Source organism: Odontesthes bonariensis, chromosome 8 (genome assembly GCF_027942865.1).
Source record: "Odontesthes bonariensis isolate fOdoBon6 chromosome 8, fOdoBon6.hap1, whole genome shotgun sequence".
NCBI lineage: Eukaryota > Metazoa > Chordata > Actinopteri > Atheriniformes > Atherinopsidae > Odontesthes > Odontesthes bonariensis.
In genome coordinates, this window is record NC_134513.1 from 23,090,825 (window position 1) to 23,096,824 (window position 6,000).

The 6,000-nt window shown below is 33.1% G+C and overlaps 1 long non-coding RNA gene across 1 annotated transcript in view; it reads left to right on the forward strand.

Moving 5' to 3' along the window:
• The window catches only part of LOC142385503 (uncharacterized), a 60,445-nt gene extending 54,768 nt beyond the window's left edge, over positions 1 to 5,677 (forward strand). Inside the window, exon 3 of the long non-coding RNA XR_012770192.1 lies at positions 5,598 to 5,677. This is a non-coding gene — a long non-coding RNA (uncharacterized LOC142385503). The remainder of the gene's footprint in view (positions 1 to 5,597) is intronic.
• Positions 5,678 to 6,000: the final 323 nt, after the last annotated feature.

Sequence of the window (6,000 nt, forward strand, 5' to 3'; positions counted from 1 at the left end):
ACGGTGTTAAAATTATCTTTCTAGCTATTCAACTTTTCTCACAAAACGTGTTTGAAGACAGTCAGATTTGCCCGCGGCTGCAGCAGCTAGCTCTGTGTCTGTCTGTGTAGTCTTTAAGTAGGTCAAATGCACTTCCGGTGTAACACAACAAAATGGCTTAATGGTAACACTACCAGCCTTTCGTGTAGGTGGCCTGGGTTCAATCCCCATCATGTCAGACCACACTTTATAATTTTTTGTTTTATATAATTATTTAAGCATACTTTCAGCCATTTCAACTGTTTCTAGCTTAATTTTTATCTTCAAATTCTTCAGATCATTTCAATCCTTTCAAATCCTTCAAATTCTTCAGATCATTTCAATCCTTTCAAATCCTTCAAATTCTTCAGATCATTTCAATCCTTTCAAATCCTTCAAATTCTTCAGATCATTTCAATCCTTTCAAATCCTTCAAATTCTTCAGGTAATTTTAATCCTTTCAAATCCTTCAAATCTAAACTACTTTTGCATATTTTCAGCTAGAGACACCATTCAAATTTTAAAATCTTCAAATCTTTTAGCTTTTTAACATTTTTCTTTATTAAGGTAATTCAGCTCATGCATTCTCACAGCTGTTTCAAAGGAACAGCTCTTTCTAGTTATTATTATTATTCCGTATTATTATTATTCCGCCGTTTTTCGGCATTCAACTACTTCAGCATACTTTGAGCTATTTCAACAAATTTGGTATCAAAATGTTTAGCTCTTTCAGCTCTTTCCTGCAATTATTTTTTGGTGTTTCTAACTTTTCAACTTTTTAAGATATTAAGCTTTTTGTTCAACTTTTTTCCCCATTAAAAGTAATGGTAAATCTTCAAATCCTTTCAAATACTTTCAAATCCTTTCAAATCCTTTCAAATCCTTCAAATCTTAACCAGTTCAGCATACGTTCAGCTAGAGATACCATTCAAATTTTAAAATGTTCAGAAGACATTCAGCTATTAAAACGTATTTGAAGTCAGTGTTCGGCATAATTTCTCTCCCGCGATCGGCGGGCAGCTTTGCTCTGTGTAGTCTTTAAATAGGTTTAAAAGAACGAAATGGCCTAATGGTAACACTACCGCCCTCTCGTGCGGGTGGCCCGGGTTCAGTCCCCAGCATATCAGCTCAAAATTAAAAAAAAAAAAAAAAGAAATTTGTAACTATTTAAGCATACTGTTTCTAGCTTGAAATCATTACACTTTCGTCTTTTAAATGTCATTTCAACTTCAAACACCTGTTTCTTCTCAGCCTTTTTTATCTTCCATAGCTCTTTCAGATTTTAGCTTCTTTAGCTGTTTTTTTCTTTTTTAGCTTCTTTAGCTAACTTCTAACTCTAACTCTTTAGCTCCTTCAGCTGTTAGCTTCCTCAGCTCCTTTAGCTTTAGCTTCTTCAGCTGTTTTAGCTTTAGCTCCTTCAGCTGTTAGCTTCTTCAGCTGTTTTAGCTTATTTTAGCTTCTTCAGCTGTTTTAGCTTCTTCAGCTCCTTCAGCTTTAGCTTCTTCAGCTCCTTTAGCTTTAGCTTCTTCAGCTCCTTTAGCTTTAGCTTCTTCAGCTCCTTTAGCTTTAGCTTCTTCAGCTGTTTTAACTTTTTTTTAGCTTCTTAAGATTTTTTAGCATGGTTGTTCAGCTCTTGCATTCTCACAGCTGTTTCACAGGAATAGCTCTTTCTAGTTGTGAGAATGCATTAAGCATTCTCACAATTAAGTTCCCTTTATTATTCTTCCACCGTTTTTCGGCATTCAACTACTTGAGCATACTTTCAGCTATTTCAACAAATTTGGTATCAAAATGTTCAGCTCTTTCAGCACATTACTGCTATTATTTTAGGTATTTCAAACTTTTCAACTTTTTAAGATATTAAGCTTTTTGTTCAACTTTTTTCCCCATTAAAAGTAATGGTAAATCTTCAAATCCTTTCAAATCCTTCAAATATTTTCAAATCCTTTCAAATCTTAACTAGTTCAGCACACTTTAAGCTCGAGACACCATTCAAATTTTAAAATGTTCATAAGACAATACAAAATGTTTCATCTTTTAAAAATATTCAGCCAATTTTGAAATATGACAGTTTCAAAAATATGAAAATTAAGTTCTTCAAATCCTTATCTTCAAATCCTTTCAAATCCTTCAAATCCTTTCAAATCATTTCAAATCGTAACTAGTTCAGCATACTTTCAGCTAGAGACACCATTCAAATTTTAAAATGTTCATAGGACATTCAGCTATTACCAAATGTGTCAGCTTTTAAAAATATATGGCCAATTTTGAAATATGACAGTTTAAAAAATATGAAAATTCAGTTTATCTTCAAATCGTTTCAAATCCTTCAAATCCTTTCAAATCCTTTCAAATCTTAACCAGTTCAGCATACTTTAAGCTCGAGACACCATTCAAATTTTAAAATGTTCATAAGACATTCAGCTATTACCAAATGTGTCAGCTTTTAAAAATATTCAGCCAATTTTGAAATATGACAGTTTAAAAAATATGAAAATTCAGTTAATCTTCAAATCCTTTCAAATCCTTCAAATCCTTTCAAATCATTTCAAATCTTAACTAGTTCAGCATACTTTCAGCTAGAGACACCATTCAAATTTTAAAATGTTCATAAGACATTCAGCTATTACCAAATGTGTCAGCTTTTAAAAATATATGGCCAATTTTGAAATATGACAGTTTAAAAAATATGAAATTTCAGTTTATCTTCAAATCCTTTCAAATCCTTCAAATCCTTTCAAATCCTTTCAAATCTTAACCAGTTCAGCATACTTTAAGCTAGAGACACCATTCAAATTTTAAAATGTTCATAAGACATTCAGCTATTACCAAATGTGTCAGCTTTTAAAAATATTCAGCCAATTTGGAAATATGACAGTTTAAAAAATATGAAAATTCAGTTAATCTTCAAATCCTTTCAAATCCTTCAAATCCTTTCAAATCCTTTCAAATCTTAACTAGTTCAGCATACTTTCAGCTAGAGACACCATTCAAATTTTAAAATGTTCATAAGACATTCAGCTATTACCAAATGTGGCAGCTTTTAAAAATATTTGGCCAATTTTAAAATATGACAGTTTAAAAAATATGAAAATTCAGTTTATCTTCAAATCTTTTTAAATCCTTCAAATCCTTTCAAATCCTTTCAAATCTTAACCAGTTTAGCATACTTTAAGCTAGAGACACCATTCAAATTTTAAAATGTTCATAAGACATTCAGCTATTACCAAATGTGGCAGCTTTTAAAAATATTTGGCCAATTTTAAAATATGACAGTTTAAAAAATATGAAAATTCAGTTTATCTTCAAATCCTTTCAAATCCTTCAAATCCTTTCAAATCTTAACCAGTTCAATATACGTTCAGCTAGAGACACCATTCAAATTTTAAAATGTTCATAAGACATTCAGCTATTACCAAATATGTCATCTTTTATAAATATGTGGCCAATTTTGAAATATGACAGTTTAAAAAATATGAAAATTCAGTTTATCTTCAAATCCTTTCAAATCCTTCAAATCCTTTCAAATCCTTTCAAATCTTAACTAGTTCAGCATACTTTCAGCTAGAGACACCATTCAAATTTTAAAATGTTCATAAGACATTCAGCTATTACCAAATGTGTCAGCTTTTAAAAATATTCAGCCAATTTTGAAATATGACAGTTTAAAAAATATGAAAATTCAGTTTATCTTCAAATCCTTTCAAATCCTTCAAATCCTTTCAACTCCTTTCAAATCTTAACCAGTTCAGCATACTTTAAGCTAGAGACACCATTCAAATTTTAAAATGTTCATAAGACATTCAGCTATTACCAAATGTGTCAGCTTTTAAAAATATTCGGCCAATTTTAAAATATGACAGTTTAAAAAATATGAAAATTCAGTTTGTCTTCAAATCCTTTCAAATCCTTCAAATCCTTTCAAATCTTAACCAGTTCAATACACGTTCAGCAAGAGACACCATTCAAATTTTAAAATGTTCATAAGACATTCAGCTATTACAAAATGAGTCAGCGTTTAAAAATATTTGGCCAATTTTGAAATATGACAGTTTAAAAAATATGAAAATTCAGTTGATCTTCAAATCCTTTCAAATCCTTCAAATCCTTTCAAATCTTAACCAGTTCAGCATACGTTCAGCTAAAGACACCATTCAAATTTTAAAATGTTCATAAGACATTCAGCTATTACCAAATGAGTCAGCTTTTAAAAATATTTGGCCAATTTTAAAATATGACAGTTTAAAAAAATATGAAAATTCAGTTTATCTTCAAATCGTTTCAAATCCTTCAAATCCTTTTAAATCCTTTCAAATCGTAACTAGTTCAGCATACTTTCAGCTAGAGACACCATTCAAATTTTAAAATGTTCATAAGACATTCAGCTATTACCAAATATGTCAGCTTTTAAAAATAATAAGCCAATTTTGAAATATGACAGTTTAAAAAGTATGAAAATTAAGTTTATCTTCAAATCCTTTCAAATCCTTCAAATCCTTTCAAATCTTAACCAGTTCAGCATACTTTCAGCTAAAGACACCATTCAAATTTTAAAATGTTCAAATTTTTTAGCTTCTTAAGATTTTTTAGCATGGTTGTTCAGCTCTTGCATTCTCACAGCTGTTTCGCAGGAACAGCTCTTTCTAGTTTTTATAGCATTCTTAATTTTCCTCCCAGTTGGAGTGATTTCTTTTTTGTAAATTTTCATAGTGTAGCTCCTGTGATTGTTTTTTTTCCTCCGTAGCAGGAGTGACTTTTAGTTAAAGATAAAATTTGATAGACCCTTTTGTTTGTTCCTCCGCATAGTGGAGTGTTTTTTAGTTCCTTGATAATTTTTCATAGATATACTTCTCTGATTTTGGAGAAGTGTATAACTATATATAATTCTATAGCCTGTTTTGTTTCTCTCCCTGGAGAGTCTTGACCTTCAGAGGTCTCCATCAGTGGGTTGGGGTGTTGCTATAGCTTAGCAACAACTTAGCTGATGATGTCACACACAGCGTCAGCAGCTAACTCAGATGAACTCTCTCAGTAGACAACATGGACAGAAACTCACAGCCAGCAGTTCAACATCTGGGGTGCAGAGACGCTGCTTCTCAGTGACATGTCCAGGATTACAGCATCTGTTGTTAACCAGCTCTGTAATCCTCCTCCTTTCCTGTTAGCGCTCTGTCTGCAGTCTCTGTCTGATATGAGTCACAACATGTTTATTTGAGCAGAGAACACCCTGACCTCAGCCTCAGCAGACAGTATGTGGTGTGGATATGATATGGATTAACTCTCACAGATGAAGAATATCTCCTGATATCTTTATGAGTTCCTGGTCACTGCAGAGTAACTCAGAGGGTCAGAACCCTCCAGATGTTCCTGCTCTCTGTGGAAGGTTTCTGCAGAGGAAACGTGGCCTCTGGTGTCAGTCAGATAGAAAAGCTGTAATGTGATCTCAGAGGACTGTTCCACAGAGGAAAGCTTCTGATTCTCTGCAGCAGTTTGTGTGTTCACAGCTTCTTAAATGGTTTTAATGAGAGAATTTCTCAGAGATCGATGTGATATGAATAACAACATGTTTGTGTTTGCAGAGGTCAGCACCACAGACAGAGAGCAGAGTCTCCAGGATCTGACTGTCTGTCTATGAAGAGTGACTGCTCCAAGGATTTTCTACTACTCTTTAGAAATGAACCTGGACCCTCAGACAGAAAGTAAGACAACAGAAACAGAGATTTCAGCAGCTCCCAGGATCTTCTTGTTGCATTTGGATTTTTATAAACTCAGCTTTAATGTTGAAAAGAGCAAAAATATCCAGTTAAGAAGGTTAGCACGCTGACCTTCCAGCTGCCCCATCAACAAAGGACAGAAAGTCATGTGATCTGATGTGATCAGCCACCAACTCAGACCAGCCTGTCAATAGGACAGCTGTTCTGAAGTCTTTGGGAAGTGAGGTTCCAGTCACTTCTAGCTGCCTCCAGACATCCAGTAAAGTAT